Source organism: Dromiciops gliroides, chromosome 3 (assembly GCF_019393635.1).
Source record: "Dromiciops gliroides isolate mDroGli1 chromosome 3, mDroGli1.pri, whole genome shotgun sequence".
Taxonomy (NCBI): domain Eukaryota; kingdom Metazoa; phylum Chordata; class Mammalia; order Microbiotheria; family Microbiotheriidae; genus Dromiciops; species Dromiciops gliroides.
The window spans coordinates 241862343-241882701 of NC_057863.1; positions in this window are offsets into that span (position 1 = coordinate 241862343).

A 20359-nucleotide genomic window follows, 5' to 3' on the forward strand; every position below is an offset into this window, starting at 1 on the left:
ACCTCAAATTATTCCTTTAGACATATTAGAGGTCAGTCATTCATTCACCCAAAGCATTAAAGTGAAAGAAAACTGAAATGAGTCAGATCATATGGATTTTAGTTCTGGCTCTGAAACTAACATTTTCTATGATGTTAAGTAAGTTATTTCATCCCTCTGGGCTTTAATTTTCTCACCTGTAAAATAAAGAGGATTAACTAGATTATCTGGCTATGAGGTACATTTCCACCAGTCTACAACTTTTTGATCCTACATATAACCAATCATTGGACATAATCTAAGAATTCATGTATTTCAGTCAGTTTTACCCCTTATTTTGTCTTTAAATAACCTGGAATATCACCAAACAAAGGAGCTCAATTTGGTGGCAGAAGTTTTAAAACAACAGAAGACCGGTTTCAGTTTACTCTTTCACAAGATACCAGAGATCCCATGTAAAGACAAAGGTGGAGAATGTCTTAAAGATTCAGGACATCTGGACAGCATGAAGGATGGTGAACATTTAAGGCTACTTGTATTGTAATGTCAGCCTTTCCTTTGACAATTACTTTCACAGAAGTGCTGAATTCTTACTGATTATTGATTGCCTTTTTTTTTTCACAGTCAACTTCCCTTTGAAACCTTGATTTAGGCAGGGTTTGTCACAATTTCAATTCCTGCTTTAATCTGCTCTCCAAGACACAGGAAATTAAGGTACCAATACTTCTGCTTTTCCATTTCATCACTTTTCTCCTTATAAGACTGAGAAGAGAGCAGAGATTTTTTTTTTGTTTAAAAAGTCAAAAATAAAACTTTATAGTGAAAATGTATATATCTTGTAAGTTATTTGTTTAAAAAAAACCCTTCATTGGGTTTCACGTGATACTTTTTACTAAGGAAGCCTGTGGACAAGATTTGAAGACCTGTTCTTTGGCCTACCTGTTTTCTGGAGTCAATAATTTTCTGGCAATAAATTAAATCTTAGACTTATTTATTTACCCTAAAAGCACTAACTAAATTGCCTTGTTCAGTATAAGACAACATTTGTTCATGACTAAGTAGTGCTTTGTGCCTGACAACAGGTTAATGGGCCAAAACAACTCATTTTAGAGAGGGAACCTTTTCAGTCAGGCAAACTGGTTCCAGAATCCCAGACATTCCACATTTCCATTGCACATCTGGACTTTAAATAGACAAAGTTTTCTTTCATATAAACCGTTTATTGTTCTCTGAGATTGATGCCGTTAATATTAGCTTTCAAAATGACAGATTAGCATCACCAGTTAATCAGGGCTATTAGCAGATAAATATCTGTAATTCAATCACTTCAGTAATTTCTTTTCCAATAATAAGATTTACAAATGCAAGTGATTAAGTAATTAGCTTACATCTCCATAGATTACAGTTCCTTCAAGGTCTTACTTGAAATTTTTTCCTATAGATTACACTGTTTAATTTGAGTCAATGCCACCTTTCCAAATGACCCCAACAGCCTCTTCAGTCTTTTTCCTGTCCCACAAACACACCTCCTTCATCTATGGTAGGATCTCATCATCTCCAAATGAGTGTTTGGATTGACTTTGTATGCAAGAACATATACAATATATAGGTGGCCCCAAGAGAAATCTGCCAGTGTTCTTTCTAGTAGCCATATTTTACACCCCCAAATATCACCTCCCTTCTCTGACCCAATTATGATACCCAACCTTTTGGAAGAAAGATTTTTTTTTTTTTATAAAAAAGAAGGGAGAGGAGAGAAGAAAAAAAAGATAAATGGAGCTACTAAAGAAGTGACCTATCTGAAGCTTCTTTTGATTTCTTTGTGATTCCAACACTGAATGATTCTGGGGGAAAAAGCAAGTACTACTCCTTCTAAACTTATATTCTCCTATTTAGGGAGTAATTTGACAGTTACTGCTAATGTGTTAAATGTCACATGAAAGCTATAGATGATGACGTGAGAAAAAATGATGCTCAGAAAGGGCTTAGGATAGGAAGCTAAAGGAAAGGAAAGAGGGGTATGAAAGGAAGCAACAATTTATAAGAACATTTAATGAAATGTTAATTTGCTTTCTCAAAGGAGAGACAATAACAATTTTTACAAGTAGAACAAAACTCACCTGGTCACGTGGCATAAAGGGTTCCTGCAACTGTATTCAATGAGGACTCTAACTTGGAAAGAATACTAGTATGGGGGTGAGCAGGCCGACAGGAATGAGTAGTCACCTTCATGGGAATACTGCTGTTTCCTTTTTAACTGATTATAAATGGTAACTATGTGCTGAACTCCATTGTGTCTGTAGTGTTGGTGTAAGTCAATACACAAGTGCTGGTAGCACTCTCTAAGTCTCAGAACCTAGAATCAAAACATAGTTCCACCCTAGTGCAAATCTGTTGCCCCTCTCTTTGGGGCAGAGATCAGAAATCTACTCAGATAATTGTGTCCTTTTTTCTCAAGAATCAACTCTTTTCTATAGCATTGATTTCAACTTTACTGACTTCAAAGAGGGTTGGGTGGTAAAGCAATCTCAATATGCATCATCGAGATTGTAAGTTAATCAATTAATTAATTTTTCAGTTATTCCATAAATACCTGTTTAGTCCTTCTACCTATAATGCTTTCTGTGCTGGGTGCTAGACATATATAAAGAAAACTCTCTCTGCTCATAAAGCTATATATAGTTTTTAGGTTACAGTTAAAAGGTGTAGCTATTTTCCACAATACATGGAGACATGAAGAGATTTCACCTAGGGCATTAAATTAAATTCATTCATATTCAGAAAAATTAATGTTGGATATATAGTCTCTTTAGTTATGTCTATCAGATAGGAGAATATGGGATATAGATATTGATATTACTATATTCTTTAGCTAAAAAGGAAAACAAAAAATTCCAACACATATCCATTTTTATGTTTGTCTCCATCCTTCTCCAGATTGGGATTCAACCTTGTATTAGAAATAATATTTAGGGGGCAGCTAGGTGGCGCAGTGGATAAAGCACCGGCTCTGGAGTCAGGAGTACCTGAGTTCAAATCTGGCCTCATACACTTAACACGTACTAGCTGTGTGACCCTGGGCAAGTCACTTAACCCTCATTGCCCTAAAAAGAAAAAAAAGAAGTTTAAAAAAAAAAAAAAGAAATAATATTTACCTGAATACTCCTGACCAATGATGACGCAGTCACATCTATTGAAAATGTTTTCCTTTCTGTCTTTTGAAGATGCAGGGGAATAGAAGAGAAGCCACATGGGATGGTACCACCATGGTATCAGCAAATACAATAGTTGTGCTTGTCTGGATACTAACACTTGAATAAGAGGATTACATATGTGCCTAGATACGTCAAATACATGGTAGAATGATGTGGTAGAAGAATATTTGGAGTGAGATGACGAGTTCATACTCTGGCTCTGCTACTTATTACTTGAGTGACTTCTTTCTGGACCTTAGTTTCTTCATTTTAAAAATGGAGTTGGAATAGTTGATCTTGAATATCCATTTCATTTCTAATAGACCATGAGCCTATGATCAGTGACTATTATAAAGGTAAATGAAAAATACAGAACATCACCTGCCTCTTACCCCTACAATCCATTTTCATGAAGCTGCAAAATTGATATTCATAAAGCATAGATCAAGTGATGTCACTCATTTGCTCAGGAATGTTCAGTTGCTCCCTGTTAACTGGGAGAAAATACAGACATCCCTCTCTGACTTTTTAAGACCTTCATAGTCTAGTACAAAAAATCTTTCCAGACTGATATAATATTACTCCATTTTATGCACTTTATATATTATACACAAATATAGTTCAGGTGCTACTTTTTCCAGGAAAGGTTTTCTTATCCTCCTAGTTATTAATATTCTCTCCACCTCCTCTAAATTACTTGTCCATTAACAAGTATTACTTTTACTGTTGGTACTCTTACTAATGAAAGTCATTTGGGTTCTAATAGCATGGCATCAGTTGCAGAATATAAGGGGACCAAAGTTTCAAGGGTAGAAAACAATTCTTTGTTAAAATCATTTCCATGATAAACTAAGAAATGCAAACTACTTAGACAAGGACTGTATTGGAAAGGGACACTTGGAAAAAATAAAAAGCAGAGAAACTAAAGCTAGAGCATCATTTCATATCATATGCCAATAATATTTTTTTTGTGGGGCAGTGCGGGTTAAGTGACTTGCCCAGGGTCACACAGCTAGTAAGTGTCAAGTGTCTGAGGTCAGATTTGACCTCAGGTCCTTCTGAATCCAAGGCCGGTGCTTTATCCACTGTGCCACCTAGCTGCCCCTCCACCAATAATATTCAAGTAAGGTTATGGTATTTTTAAAAATTACAACAGAAAGGATTTCCAGTCTTTTGTTAGATATCTGATAACCAAAATATATATTTATAGTAGATCCTAAAAAATATAAAAATCTAAAATGTTTTTGTGTGAACAAAGTTCCTCTAACTAGAAAAGGAGAAGCTATATATTTTTGTTTGTTTGTTTGTTTTTTGGGTGAGGCAATTGGGGTTAAGTGACTCACCCAGGGTCACACAGCTAGTAAGATTAAAGTGTCTGAGGCTGGATTTGAACTCAGGTCCTCCTGACTCCAGGGCTGGTGCTCTATCTACTGCACCACCTAGCTGCCCTGAAGCTATATATTTTCAAAATTTGTCCCTCATAAAAGCCTAATATCTAAAATTTACAAAGAATTGATAAAATATATTACTAAGAATCATTTTCTACTAGATATGGTCAAATAATATGAGCAACCTGTCTTCACAAGAAGAAATACAAATGATCAACAACTATGTGAAAAATGCTCCAAATCACTTACCATAAGGCCAGTGTAAATTAAAGCACTTCATACATCATCACCTTATCATAGTCAATAAGGTAGAAAGGTTGATAGGTATATAGGAACATAGACAGACTAATTTAACTATTTATAGGTGTAGGAAAAGTGATTAAGTTATTCATAATTTTTCACCCAATGATTTCAATATGATGGATATACACAAAGGAGGTAAAAAATAGAAAAGCCATATATATTCGAAAATATTCAAAGTAGCATTTTTCATGACAGAAACCAACCAACCAACCAGGAAATCAAGTAGATGCCCATTCATTGGGGAATGATTAAACAAATAAAACATGCAAATGTAATGTAATACTTTTACACCCTAAGAAATTATAAAAGTAGCATGGGATAATGGCTATAGATCTGACCTTGCGGTTGAGACTTGGGTTCAAGGCCCAACTCAGATATATGTTGACTGAATCTCCCTGGGGAGGGATTAACATCCTGGTGTTCTCAGACAAAGAATTTTGGGAATAGCTTCTTAGGCTACTACTCTAAATGGTGAACATTAATTCATGCAATGTTCTGTAGCAATAATATTAACCCATCAGGTGACTTTTCTGATTTTTTTTATCCTCCATAAACATTCAATGGAGGTAGAATTAAGAGTTTTAAAACCTTATTTTCTAATCTTTTAAAAAACATTCTGTATTATGTCCTATGAAAAAGAATTCATCTATAATAAACAAATCAGAGTTCTTTCCAAATGTTCTATTCCTGACAGCACTGCAGACACATATATAATTATATGTGCTCCCTGTATAACATCTCAAGTATAAACTCCGATGTTAGTGTCTTTGAGGTTCCTCTTGTAAATACAGAGATAGCAACTGTTCAAATTAGTCTAATTCCCAATACCAATAACATTAAAGATCTAGGTGTCAGAAATTATTTTTTGTAACCATAATCTTGGATATTCAATTCTGACTTCCCCCATTCCAAAGTCCTTCTTAATAAGATAAAGTCAACTCTCCTTGGCCTTGGTCATGGTTATAAACCTCTAGGAATCTTGATAATATAAGAAGGACCCTTCCAAATTCTTGTCAGGGTAATAAAAATTTGGTCTGGGGTGAAGATTCACATAGTGTCCTGTGTTAAGGAGATAGAACCTTTGTAGCTGAAAATAGAAAGGCTATTCACCTTTGAAAGAGTATATGCATTCTTTGAATTATTAGCCCAAGGTTGGGGAGTTGTCTGCTATCAGCCCTTCATTTTAATATATGTCCAAATTAAGTTGATCAGTCAAAGGTGATTAGGCATCCCTCAGTAACACTTTCTCCTCAAAGGATATATAATCTGTGATCCCACTGCCATTAGGGGGTCTTTGGTCTAACAGAGAAGGCCATGGACCATCTTTTAATTAATAACTTGCTGGCATATTTATAAATAAAATTATTAAATTATCCAGAAACTATGTCTCTCATATTTCTAATTGTCACATAGGCAAAAACATGAATAGGAAATGGGAAATATAAAAATTCACAGAAATTGGGAAAGATTTGCATGAACTGATACAGATTAAAGACAGCAGAACCAGGAAAATAACTCTCTCTCTCTCTCATACATACATATGTATATATGTATTTACATACATACATATATACATATATATGCACACAAAAATATATGTGTGTTTATCAACTAAAAACTTAATGAAAATAATTAAGGGCAATTTAACTCAGATTAATTACATTGGTCAATCTTGGCCCTAGAGAACTGATAATAATAAAAACTAGAATTTATATAGCATTTTGAAGTCTAAAAACCACTTTACAAATTTTTTCATTTTTCCTTTACAACGGTCTTTGGAAATAGGTATTATTATTACTTCATCTTTACAGGTGAGGAAACTAAGGCAGAGGGTAAGTGACATGCTCAGGATGACATAGCCAGCAAATGTTTAAGGTAGGATTTGAAATTGAGTCCTTTTGATTTCAGGTCAAGCACTCTATTCTTTCTGCCCCTTACTATTATCTATCATTCTAGGTCTACTTTTCTGTTTCTCTGTAAGCAATATTCCAGAAGTGTCAGAATGTATTCTAATCTGTTCCTCTTCCACATTTAAAATGTTGTTTATACAGAATAAAATAACAAAATAAATACTGCAGAAGGGGGACACAAAAAATTAAATACCATATTTGTGTTTAGTGCTATAATTCAATTGGTTTTAGCCCTACTGCCACACAGAATTCCTGAACTCAAGCAATCCACCTATCTTATGGTTTACAGGTGTGTGCTACCATGAACAGTCATTATTATTGCCATTTTTACAGATGAGGAAACTGAGGATGAGACAGGTTGAATGACATGTCTAAGGGCACATAGTTATTGTCTAAAAATTAGGATTTAAACTCAAATGTTCCTGATAATACATCTAGCCCACTATCCACTGTGCAATTGAGCTACCACATAGTAGATGCTTAATAAATGTTTATTAAATTTATTATTAAATTGAATCAAATCTTCTCCAAATGGCAACATGTATGAAGTATCAAAGAGATTTGGGCTATCATCAGGAATCTGACATAGATAGCTCTTATCCTATTGCTTATTGAACCATATACCAAATAGCTGAAACACTTGGGCTGAGTACTATGTTATTTGAGTCCATTTCTTATTACACACAAACACACACACAACTCATATACATATACACACATATATCACTTTACAGTATATCTGCATTTTTTTTCTTGTTTCCCTGGTAACAACTCTAAATTCACCAAGTCCCTGAACTACTCCACCTCTCCTGCTGCTGATGTAAGACACAGGAGAGGCATAGGAGCATCTCAACTCATACCTGTCAAATCCTGAGGATGGTCTGTTTGATCATGCAGGCTGCTGGTCCCACAAAGCCCAGTCATTTGTTGATCACAGGGCAGTGCTAATTCAGTCAGCTATCAGGATAGTGAGAGGAAAAAAAAAGACTTACCCACTTATCATTTGGTTTTTATCTTAGAAGGAAACAGATTCACATTTTTCTGTGCGGAAATATTATAGCTCTTTTCCTTGGCTATGATAGTAAAGCTTAAAGTAGATCAATTATATGGATTATCAATAAATGGACATCAAGAAATGCCAATGAAAACCTGATTCCAAGTGACCACCTCCCTGTGTAAATTTGGCATGACTGTCATAGATATGGTTGCCCAGATAGAAATGATTGCAGAGAAGAACAACCCTTGGAATTTGCCATGTCTCCTGATAACACTTTGAAATGACTGACCTACCCCCAGATAAACTGGCAAGGCTGCAATGTCTGTGTCATGTGGACTTCCAGAGGAATTCCATTATAATTTTAGCAATTAATTAGTGTACCTGTAACTATGATTGTAAGGGATTACAGTCTGACCTTAATGTCCACTTACTGTGCTGGCAACATGCCCATATCTACATTGGAATTAATGAAGAGAAACATCTGCATGCTAGTCTGCCCCTTCTGGTCATTTTTATTTACCTTTATATTCCATCCTTTGCCTCATCTGATTAGAATTCATGCTGCAACTACAGAGAGAGTCAGAAAATCAAAAGCATATCCATGCTTCTTCATGCCACAAATCGGCAAATTTTAAAGGAAGCTTTAATTTGACTCCCCAGTTATTTTGACAGTGAATTCAACTCAATTCTATTTAATTCAGCTCAATGCACACTTATCAAAAGCACACCATGTAAAAAGCACAGTGATAGGCCCAGCAGAGTTATAGAGATAAATGTATCAGGCGTTTGTGCAACGTTGCCTATCAGATAAATCTGCAACAACATCTTATGTATACAATGTTGGCACAGAGTAGGTGCTTAATAAATGTTAATTAACTGACTGCCAGACAAATTCATATGTGGTATATGGAAGCAAAATACCCTTTAGCACAGTGCAGCACTGAGTAGATAAGATATTGCCAGGCCATTTAAGAGCATAATGTATTTGTGTGAGTATCAAAGTTTGATTACTCTCTCTGAAGTTTTTGGTGCTCATGTCATAGGTATGTTACTGCAAAGCAGAAAAATAAAGTAAGTTAAAGAAGTAAATGAAATGAACAATGGCTCTTGAGTCATAGGATCTGGGTTAAAATTCGACCTCTGATACAACCTATGTGACTTGGGACAAGTCACTTAATGTCCTGGGACTTCAAATTTCTCTTCTGTAACATGAGAAGGTTGTACTATATGGTCTCCAAGGACCCTTCCATCTCTACATCTATGATTCTATCACCTTGTGATTTTTTTTTCCTTCATCAAATTCTAACTATAGGACATAGCAAGTGACAGGTGATTGCTGATAGAGGAACTCTCTTCAATCTTAAAGTTAGACTATTAGGAGTTATCCATTTTCAACTGAATACTAATCTCTGGTTCAAACCATTTGAATTCTTAGTGGCATGCTGTATGAGAAGTTTTCTCCTCTTCAGTGAATGTTACAATGGCAGCCCTCATAGCAATGTCACAGGGTGGGTGTAGGGGGAGGGAGGGGAGTGGGAAGGGACATATCTTGAATAAGGATGCTGGAGGGCTGCAATCACAAAATAAAATTCTAAGCTACTTCTTGTTTCTTGTGCAGAGAGGATTAGGCTATCTTTCTTGATATACCTTAAAGCCCTCAGTGTTTCACTGGCTAGTGGCATTTTGTAATAGTCATAAGAATGCAAAGGAAACAAAAGCAATTTTACTCCCCTCCCTACTACAGACATGTTGACCTTAACTTACAACAAAAGATGAATTGCCGAAAGTATCATAGAATCCTAAGATGTCAGCAAACCAAGGGATCTTAGAAGACAAAAGTCTAGAGGATAGAGTCTAGACACAAGAAGACAGCATCTAACATCTAATCAACAGAAGATAAAGAAGATATGAGGAGTGGCTAAAAGATAGTTTTCCCCCAAAAGACCACTTTTTCTTCACCTCTCTCCAAAATAAAGTTAATTCAAGGGTTATTCCCTTCAAGAGATATTCACTTAATTGTTAATGTTCACCCTGCCCCCCTTTCTTCTACCTCCCCATCCCAAGTGCTTTGGGTTTATCTTGTATCCATTCTGCATTCAATTATCTGTGAATATTCTATATCCCTTCCTCAATGGACTATAAATACCTTGAAATAAGGAACTGTATGACTTTGGCATTTTTATTTCCAGTGTCTGGCATAGTGCCTGGCACCCAGTAAGCACTAATACATTCTTGTTGATTGATTAATATGTAAAGAAAATATCTGTGACCTCAATTTTCTAAGCAACCAGGCCTTAAGAAATGGTATCCCAGGATACTGAACAAATTTGAGGAGGTGATTATTAATTTTCACTTATCTTCAAAAAGTTGTAGGTTACTGGCACAGCTTCCTCAATCATCTTGATGGATAAATACTGTTCTGCTTTTTGAAAGCAGGGGAAAGTTTCATTCTCCATACTCTAAACAAATGAGCTTTACTTCTATCCCTGGCAAAATCTTCTAATTTATTCATTTAAAAGGAATGTTTCTGAGAGTTTAGAAAAGGAAGCAACCATCACTAAGAGGAGTCCCCCCACCCCATTTAATTTGTTTTGGCCTATATTAAACACTAGATTATTAAGTTCAATTTTTAAAAATTCTTTTTTGTCTAGTCTGCTCCATTGAATTATCTTTCTATGTATTATTCAGTTAAATTTTTTTTTGATGATTGCTGCTTTACAATGTAGTTTGAGGTCTGGTAGTACTTCCTCCACTTCAATTCTAGCTTTTTCATTATTTCCATTGATATCCCAAGTCTTTCATTCTTCTTAATTAATTTTTTTATTATTTTGCCTAACTCTGTAAAGTGTTCCTTTGGTAGATTGATTTGTATACCACTAAATCTGCAAATAAACTTCAGCAGTATAGTCATTTTTATTATATTGGCCCAATCCAGATACTTCTTTTTTGAATTCACCTGATAAAATTAATAAAAAAAATCTGCTTTTGATTCTATATATTGTCTTTGATTTCTAGATGTGTTTTTTGAAAGCAAAAAAAAGGAGGGGGAGGATTTTGACTTCTTATCTATTTTGTCATTCTTTTCACTTTTAATGGATTGTTTAATCCATTTACATTTGAAGTTGTGAATTAGGTGTGTGTTTTTCTCCATTTGTGTCTAATATTGCTTTATAAAATTAGTGTTCATCATTGAGTGAAAGCTAGATATGAATACTAGAGTGAATACTAGATGAGTCCCTTCTGATTCATTTCTTTGTTAATAGCATTTATAGATCTTAACCCATTATCTATTTTCTTCTGTTCTTCTGAATTCCTAGAAGTATCAGCTTAAGAGCAAAGTAATGTAGACAGAAACTGTGCCCCACAGCTGAAATTACTGTTTCCGACATCATACATTCTACTCCCACTCTTAACTCTTCCCATTAATATTCTTCCGATTGGCTATACTTTTTTTTTTAATTTTTATTTTTTGGTGAGGCAATTGGGGTTAAGTGACTTGCCCAGGGTCACACAGCTAGTAAGTATTAAGTATCTGAGGCCGGATTTGAACTCAGGTCCTCCTGATTCCAGGGCCGGTGCTCTATCCACTGAGCCACCTAGCTGCCCCTTGGCTGTACTTTCTTATCACTAGCCCTTCCCCTTTTCCTAGTACTACTAGGTTCCAGTTCATAGGAATTCAAGATCATAGGTTCAAGTTCAGATGATCTTGCATTCCATTCTCCTGAGCCTGGATGTTGTCCATGAAAGTAGAATGCTGTCTCAGAGAAGGTTACTTCCAAGTGCATATTACCTCCTCCTCTATGCCCCCCACAAACAGATCTATCATAAGGTCCCCATCACTTACTATAACCCTATGCATTTCCTCCCATGAAAGCTCTTTATTGGGAGGTCTCTCTGTGTTCAGTTGAGACTTCCTTTTTCATTCCACTAGTTTCAATTCCACCCTTCTGCTACCTTTTGCATGCACCTTCTCTCTTGATTATTATCAAGAGATTATAGGAGTTGTCATTTTTATCCTGTTCACCCATGGACTTGATGAGGGAACATAACACATTTTACTCTGTCATCTACCTCCACTATCTCCTTTTATGAACCTTCCCACTTTCTGATTTTGTTCAACAAAATATATTGTTTCACATGCAGGGGTTTGTGAGGTTTAATTTTTGTTGGTTCAGTTTTCCTCCTCCACTTTCACTTATCTTATTTATTTAAATTTTATTTACATGTTTATAGCCTTGTGTAATTTTTAAAATCTTTCAATGAGTCCTCTTGGTTTTGTTTTATAACCCAAAGGTTATTTCTTTCTTTCTTTGTTTCTTTTGGTTTCTCCTTCCCTCCCTCCCTCCCTCCTTCCCTTCTTCCTTCCTTCCTTCCTTCCTTCCTTCCCTTATGTTTTTGGAGGTGTTTTCAAGTGTTTCAAGTGAAATTTTTGGTTCACATGCATTATATGTATTTTTCTTTTGTTAGGGAAGAATGTCTCAAATGCTTTTCTTTTGTGAAAATGTCTATTTTTTAAAAAAATTATTGTTGATAGTAAGGCTGTTTGTAGTCCATACCATTTTATGTTGCATCTTGAGTTTCTTTGTATCTCTTTCTCTCTCATTTATTCCCAATTACATGTAAAACAATTTTTTAACATTTACTAATTTTTTTTAAAGTTTTGAGTTCCAAATTCTACCTCTGCTTCCATCATCTCCCCTCTCCGTGAGATGTGGATATTACATTTGCTTTATAATTTGCAGTGAGAACACAGTAGATATATTATTTAAATACTCTTTCCAGGTCTTTATGCCATCTGCTTAAAGTATTTATTTATCTTGGAATTACTCAATTTAACCCATTTTGGAGTTTTTAACAAAGGTCCACTCCTTCCTTCCACCCAACACGATTCTAGAATTTCTTATTGTTCCATTCTCTCAGGATTCCATAGAATTCCGTGTATAATTAGAAATTAGCATACTTTGTCTTATAATATTTGTTGTGAAATATTTGTACTCTCTGTTATCATTTGGTTAATTAATCATCCTTCTAGTTTAATCATCTTCTCTGTTGATTTGTCTGCTTATACTTGAGGTTTTTAGTTAAATTTTCTTCCTCTGGATATTTTTGGTGTTTTATCCTTTTTAAATCTTATATTCCAGTTATATTCCTTTTATATTCACTTTCTGATTCCTCCACATATCCCTAGATGGGAGGTACATGCCTCGGACTAGACTGAGAAATTCTCTAAGCCTTCTCCCTCTGCATTTAATTTTGTCCTCATTTCCTGACCTAAGCAATCTCTTAGGGGAACCAGATTGGTTATAACTGGGTTTTACTCACCTTCCTTTTAAGGCCTGTTATGTTTTCTAGTCCCATACCCTGGTTTCCTTAATAATGACAATGAATAGGGAAGATGTCAGAGGAGAATCCTTGCCCCATGGTGGTTTTAGACCAATGTGGCATACAGAAGACCCTGCCACCACTTGTTCAGGTGTGCCTGTTTTTAAGGTGTTGGCATGTTAGTCTTTATGATAGAGGCAAGGCCTGTGGAGAGTATGATAGTCCAGTCATGTCCCCAGGTCACTGGCACTCAGACTGATTCTCAGAGTTGGGTTGCTTGGGAATGTTGCCTAGCACTGTAGTACATTCCATCTAAAACTGAATACCAGCATGAAACCAATAGTTAACAATTACTTTCAAGAGAAACCTGGAAAGAACTTTGAAGAAAGAATTCAAGAGGGTTTGAAACCTTTGAGAGGTAAACAGATGGAGTCCTGTAGTCACTGACCCCTATTTGTTTACATCTCAGTAGTTTCACTGATCAAGATATGCACGTTATTCCTAGTTGTTTCCTACTATCCCAGGTTCTACCAATGATTCCTTTCCTCCTGACTGGGCTTATTAATGTCTGCTATATTTTTCAGGGTTATAGGAGGATGGCCAGGGGGTTCTGGTGAGTCTTTTCAGTCTTGGATGTTCTTAACATGAGGACTGCTCCAGTCAGAAATAACATGATCAACCTTCTGCGTCCAATCGTAGGTGAATCAGTGCCTTCCTTGCAAGATGGGGAGGGGGAAAGGGATGAGAGATACTGGAAATCTCTGCAATCAGAATGGAAATCCTTCCTTGCATCTCTGCTGGAGTATAGAGGCTAGTGGAGCAGGAATGTTGAGTAAGCACTTATAAGGATTAGCTCTTAACAATTCATAAGGCTTTTGGCTTTGCGGTGTTCTGTATTTCTTGTCCTTTAGCCAGGTCTGTTTGTCCTTTGGCTAGCTTCAGCTAGCCCACTATCTTGTTTGCCATGTGACCTGAAAGTTCTCCATTCTGGAAGCTGTTGTTTTTATTCAAATGGACTTTTAGATGTTTAGCTTTTCATTTATTTTTCTAAGATAGGAACTTAGTGTTCTTTCCTTTTTTAAATTCGACAATTGTGGCTTCTTTTTCTTCATAGCACAATATTTATTCAGGGTAATTTAAATTTTCTTCAAAGATTTATGTGTTTTTCCTTCCATTATTAAGTTATTCTATTGGTTTATCTGTTAGCTCACTTTTTAATCAATCTTTCTTTCTTGTACTTTTGGTCTTTTTGACTTTCTTTTAAGGATTCTCAGTCATTTTTGTGTGGTTTCCAGACTGAGTTTTTTGCTGTTATGTTTATTAAAATGGGGTTTTAGATATTTGGGTTTTTTCCTAACTGTTGTTCCAACATCTGTATTTAATATTTGTGTTTTCATTTGATGATTGAATTCTCAAGGTGTTCAGATTCCTGAGACTGCATGTCTTGGGACCCCACAGCCTCCTCATGTTGAGGTTAATGTGGGAGAGTTCACTGTCTAGGCCCTTGTTCAAAGTAAAATCTCTGGGAGAGGATCGGTCCCATTTGGGCTTCCACTTCCCTTTCTCTCAGGCCTTTTGTTCTTTACCCTCTAGCTTGTTACCCTGAGAACAGTGCAACCTTGCTTCCTTCCCTTTCACCCCTTCCAGTAGTTCTTTCCTTTCACATTGCTGAATAGCATCAGTGTCTGTTGTATCTTGTGAGCTGAAGGCATATTCAGTCTGAGTCACTGCCATGCGGGGAGTGAGTAAAAGTCCTTCCAGACACTGAGTCACAAGTCTACAAATTTGGGTTGTGGAAGTGAATGATAAGTGTGACCTCCAAGTACTAAAGAAGTTCTCATATATTAACTTATGATATTTTTACCTGGGAAGGTGTTTCTGTCTTCGTATTTTGTGGATTTACCAGAGCAGCTGGGTTGTGCAGTGGATAGAGTTCCAGGTCTGAAGTCAGGGAGACCTAAATTAAAATCTGGTCTCAGACCCTTACTGACTGTGTGACTCTGGGCAAGTCACTTAACCTTTGTTTGCATCAGTTTCCTCATCTGTAAAATTCCAGAATTGTTGTGAAGATCAAATGATATAATATCTGCAAAGTGCTTAGCACAGTGCCTGGTATATAGTTGCCACTCTGTTCATGTTGGTTATTATTAGTAAATTAATGATTCATATCCTTTAGCCTTAGTTACTCTATATCTACCACCTATTAGTATGACAGGTAAGATAGCAATTTTCTACTGCTTCATTGTCTCCAAAGTCCCTAAAGTATGCTGTTAAGGAAAGTGACACAAAATATTCAAGGGCTCTGAAATAAGCGAGCTGTTTTAGAAGCATGTCAAGTTCTCGTCTTGGCTCTGCTACTAATTAGCTGTATGGCCTGGATCAGGTCACACTTCTCAGTGGGCCTCAATTTCTTTATCTGCAAAGTGTAGAGGTTGAGCTCCGTGATCTGAAGGCCCCTTCAGCTCTCTGACTAATTCTATGATTCAGACTTGGTGTTCCTGGTCTGTACCCAAAGGCTGATGGTTACTCAGGGCCTGCACTGGCTCTGAAGGTTGGGGGTGGGTGGGAAATAGCTACCAAAGGACAAAGTCTGGCTCTGGTTTTGGTGTTTTTTAATGAATCAGGCTCACTGTTAGCAATTCCTGTGTGAGAAGAATCCAGGATTTTTATGACTACATTCCTCTATTTCTGCTCAACCAACTGGGATTCAGAAGTTGCTTTAGCACTATCCAACTTCCAATATTAAAAATTCTGTCTCATAAAAAGTGGATCTAACAGGCATCAAAGCTTTGCATTCCACAGCGATTTAGATGGTAAAAAAATGTAAAAAGCACAGATCTACACACCTTAATATTCTCAGTAAGACTTTCCATCATGTAGTCTTTTATCCTGTAACTGCATATGACTGCCAATATCATTTTGTGAAAAGGGTGGGTTGGGGGAGCAAGATTTGGATGGGGCTAATCATAAATATTTCTATTTTTATTTATATGAGTCAGGGTACCCATAATCGTTGGCAAGTTAGATTTTCACAGGAAAAACATGTTGAATTTCTTGAGCAATTGCATGACTTAATGGTATTAACATTTACAATTCTCCCACCTTAATTCTTAAATAACCAGAAGTTAAATTAGAGGGGCTAATGATAGAATCATTTTGCAGTGTTCCTAGGAAAACAGAGAATTAGCAAATGCTGCCCATAACTCTTGTAGCAGACTTTGACTTTGGACTTAACTCTGCTTCCAGTTTGGTCGTGAGGTAAGTATGCCCACTGCTGAAATTGTTGCTATTTTTAGTCACATGACCATGACCTTTTAGATTTTTTTTAACCGGTTAGAAAATTTGGGGCAGGGGGCAGCTAGGTGGCGCAGTGGATAGAGCACTGGCCTTGGATTCAGGAGGACCTGAGTTCAAATCCAGGCTCAGACACTTAACACTTACTAGCTGTGTGACCCTGGGCAAGTCACTTAACCCCAATTGCCTCACCAAAAAAAAACACACACAACAAACAAACAAACAAAGGAAAATTTGGGGCATAAACCAAGAAAAGTCCAGAATGATCAAAAGACTGAGAACTAGGAGGGACCTTAAAGATTAGTCTAATCTATTATTTACCAATATTTACAGCAGAGACAATATTTGCATCCATGTCCTCTGACTCCTAATCCATATCTCTTGGCAAGGGCACACTATCATGGCTCCAAACACTTGCATTTTTATTTTGTAATTGTATGGTTGTAAGATGTTATAGGCAATAAATCTGTCACATTGATGGCTTAAACATTTTTTCCTTTTTCCTTCCTTCCTTCCTTCCTTCCTTCCTTCCTTCCTTCCTTCCTTCCTTCCTTCCTTCCTTCCTTCCTTCCTTCCTTCCTTCCTTCCTTCCTTCCTTCCTTCCTTCTTTCCTTCCTTCCTTCTTTTCTCTCTCTGTGTCTCTTTCTGTGTCTCTCTCTGTGTCTCTCTTTGTATGTGTGTCTCTCTGTCTCTCTGTGTCTCTCTGTCTCTGTCTCTGTCTCTTTGTTTTTTAAACACATTCCCTGAATAACATAAACTATGCTTAGGCTATTTAGTGAGGTGAATTTATCAGAACACAGAATAAGAAATTCATTCCTGAGCTACTGCACAAATTCCAGCTATGACTTACTGTGTGGCCCTGACAAAGTCACTTACAGCCTTTTGGTATATCCATATTCTAAAATGTAAATTGGCAATAACACTTTACTGCTGACCTACCTCCTAGGGAGGCTGTGGAGAGAAGTTAATTTATACTAGGAAAGCACTGTGTAAGATCTCAAGCATTAAATCATTTCCCCCTCAATTTTGATTGGTTGAAATGGAGACACCTCTTGCTTTTTCCAGGAAAGGGGCCTAAACTATGTATTTAAATTTTGCCTAGTCCTGAGCTCTATGAACTCTGTGTGAAGGCAATAAATGCTGTTGACTGATTGAATACCTGTCTGGAGAAGTATTCTACTTAGCATCTATTAACCCTGCTTCTTGTATTTCTGGATTCTTCCTGAAGGGATTTCACACAGTCTAAGTTAACTATCGGCCACTGAAGGTTTGCCTGGGTGGAATTCGCCCACACAATCCCATGATAATTTAAATGGCTTAAACCCACCACTACATATAAGAAGGGAATTGGCTCTGTGTGATTGGAATTGTGCTCTTTGTCTGACACATTAGGCTTACTGTAAAGTGACAGGTATATTTATAGTGATTTGACAGGTCCTACTCTGGGAGTATTTCTTCAAACTATAAGATATCCAAAATTGTCTTAAATAAGAGTAGGGGCAGTAGAAACAATATACAAAGAATCTTCTTTGTTTTACCCTTTCCCAAGGGCTGTGAATGCGCACACACACACACACACACACACACACACACACACACACACCCCTCCCACTTTCCTGGGGCAGTGTGTATAGTGGATAAAACATTGCCCTAAAATCAGGAATTCCTGGGTACAAGTCCCACCTCTGATACCTACTGACTCTGTGACCCTGGCCAGTCACAATCTCTCAGTGCTCTCAAACTGAAATATCAATGAGGGTCATTGAACCATATATAAGGAACCCTGTGGGCCATATGTTGGCTTGGTTTTAAAATGTAATATGATCTATGTTTTGTTTATTTTTATTCATTTTGTTAAGTACTTTACAATTATATTTTAATCTGGTTCAAGCTGTATTCAGACCATGGGCCATGTCTTTGACAACTCAGTTCTCTTTAACTCTAAGTCTTAAAGTTTCAGAGAAGGCTGACCTGCATTGGTAAAGGGAGTGTTTATTCACTAATGCTAATGAAATTATAGATCCAGGAAGGAAATCAGGAAGAACTAGGTTCAATTCTTTCCTCTGATACTGTATGACCATGGAAAAACCCCTAACTCTTGTGCTCCTCCATTCTTTCATAAAGAAAAATGGGAATAATAACACAGAATATACTTGATTTGTAAGACTGTTGGAATGTTGAAGTGAAATAATATATGTAAAATTCTTTGCCAACTTTAAATGCTATATAAATGATAGTTATTTATTATTACCATTATTACTATTCTACTTTAAAATCCACATAATTTGTTCATTCATTCCACAAAGATGAAGTGCCTACTGTATTAACTGCCAAGGGAAATATAAGAATACATAAGATAGGGGCAGCTAGGTAGCGCAGTGGATAGAGTACTGGCCCTGGATTCAGGAGTACCTGAGTTCAAATCCGGCCTCAGACACTTAACACTTACTAGCTGTGTGACCCTGGGCAAGTCACTTAACCCCAACTGCCTCACCAAAAAAAAAAAAAAAAAAAAGAATACATAAGATATAGTTAGTAACTAAAAATTTAAGTAAACACTTCATTGAGGATTTTTTAAAAATCATTTTCTGCATAAGGAAAATTGAAATCACTGAAACTACTAAAGCCATTGAAATTTGCTTTCCTTTCTTTATAAACAAGGTTACTTTAATGGTCTGGCATATATCTCATGCTCAATAAATACTGCTTAGAGCATAGATAGAGGTAAAGACAGAATATGGTGGAATTTCAGTGGATAATTTAAGAAATTCTTTTTTTCTGTCCTTGTGGACAAAATAAAAGAAAAAAATATGCTCTAGGTGATAGTACAATTTGGTGGATCTGGAACAGTCTGAATGACCACAACTAAAATGTAGTCATTAATGAGCCTATCAACTTGGAGTGAGTTCTTTAATGGAGTCCCTGAGGGATCTCTTCTAGTTCTGTTATGTCCAACATTTTCATTCATGACTTAGATACTAATTTAGTTTGCATACTTTTCAGATTTACAGATAACACAAATATGTGTGGGACACCTAACACATTGGATAACAGAAAGAAAATTACCCCCCCCAAATCCTTTGATAAGATAGAATGATGGGGGAAGCTAGGTGGTGCAGTGGATAGAGCACTGGCCCTGCATTCAGGAGGACCTGAGTTCAAATCCAGCCTCAGACACTTGACTAGCTGGGTAACCCTGGACAAGTCACTTAAGACCAATTGCTTCACCAAAAAAAAAAAAAGATAGAATGATGGATCAAATCTAAAAAGATGAAATTCTTTATGGGTCAATGAAAGCTCCCACATTTAGGTTGGAAGATTCAAGTTCACAAATAAGGAATGGGAGATGTGGTTATATTAGATATATAAGATATAGGGGAATTATATGAAATGAAAAATGTAGACACAAAATCAATGCAGTTGAGGTATAAAGGAAAGTTGTCAACTGAAATAAAAAACTTTCATTAAATGTCTTTGAGAAGAATCTAATAACTAACATATCTAATAAACTAATAGAAATATACATATATATATATTTGTGTATATATACACATATGTGTGTGTGTGTGTGTATATATATATATATATATATGTGTGTGTGTGTGTGTGTGTGTGTGTGTGTGTGTGTGTGTGTGTGTGTGTATGATGGTTTTGGAATGAATTCTGGGTCACATGACCAATAAGATGAAAGACATTTTCTTTTCTTTTGTCCTCATGGCCTTACACACTGTTACAAAATAGTAATTATGTGCAAGAAAGAGATAAAGCAAATTTGCTATTCTCCATGGTCTAGGATACCAAGAATTCTAGAATTCTGTGCTGTAACACTACTTAACTAGAGAATTGAGAAAGAGATGGAATTGAGGCAGGGCATCTGTGTATCACTCAACTAACCCCAAGAGAAAGGGCCTATCATCAAGCCACAGAAACATCTATCCCCTAGAAGTCACTTAGGAAAGGTACTTAGGTCAA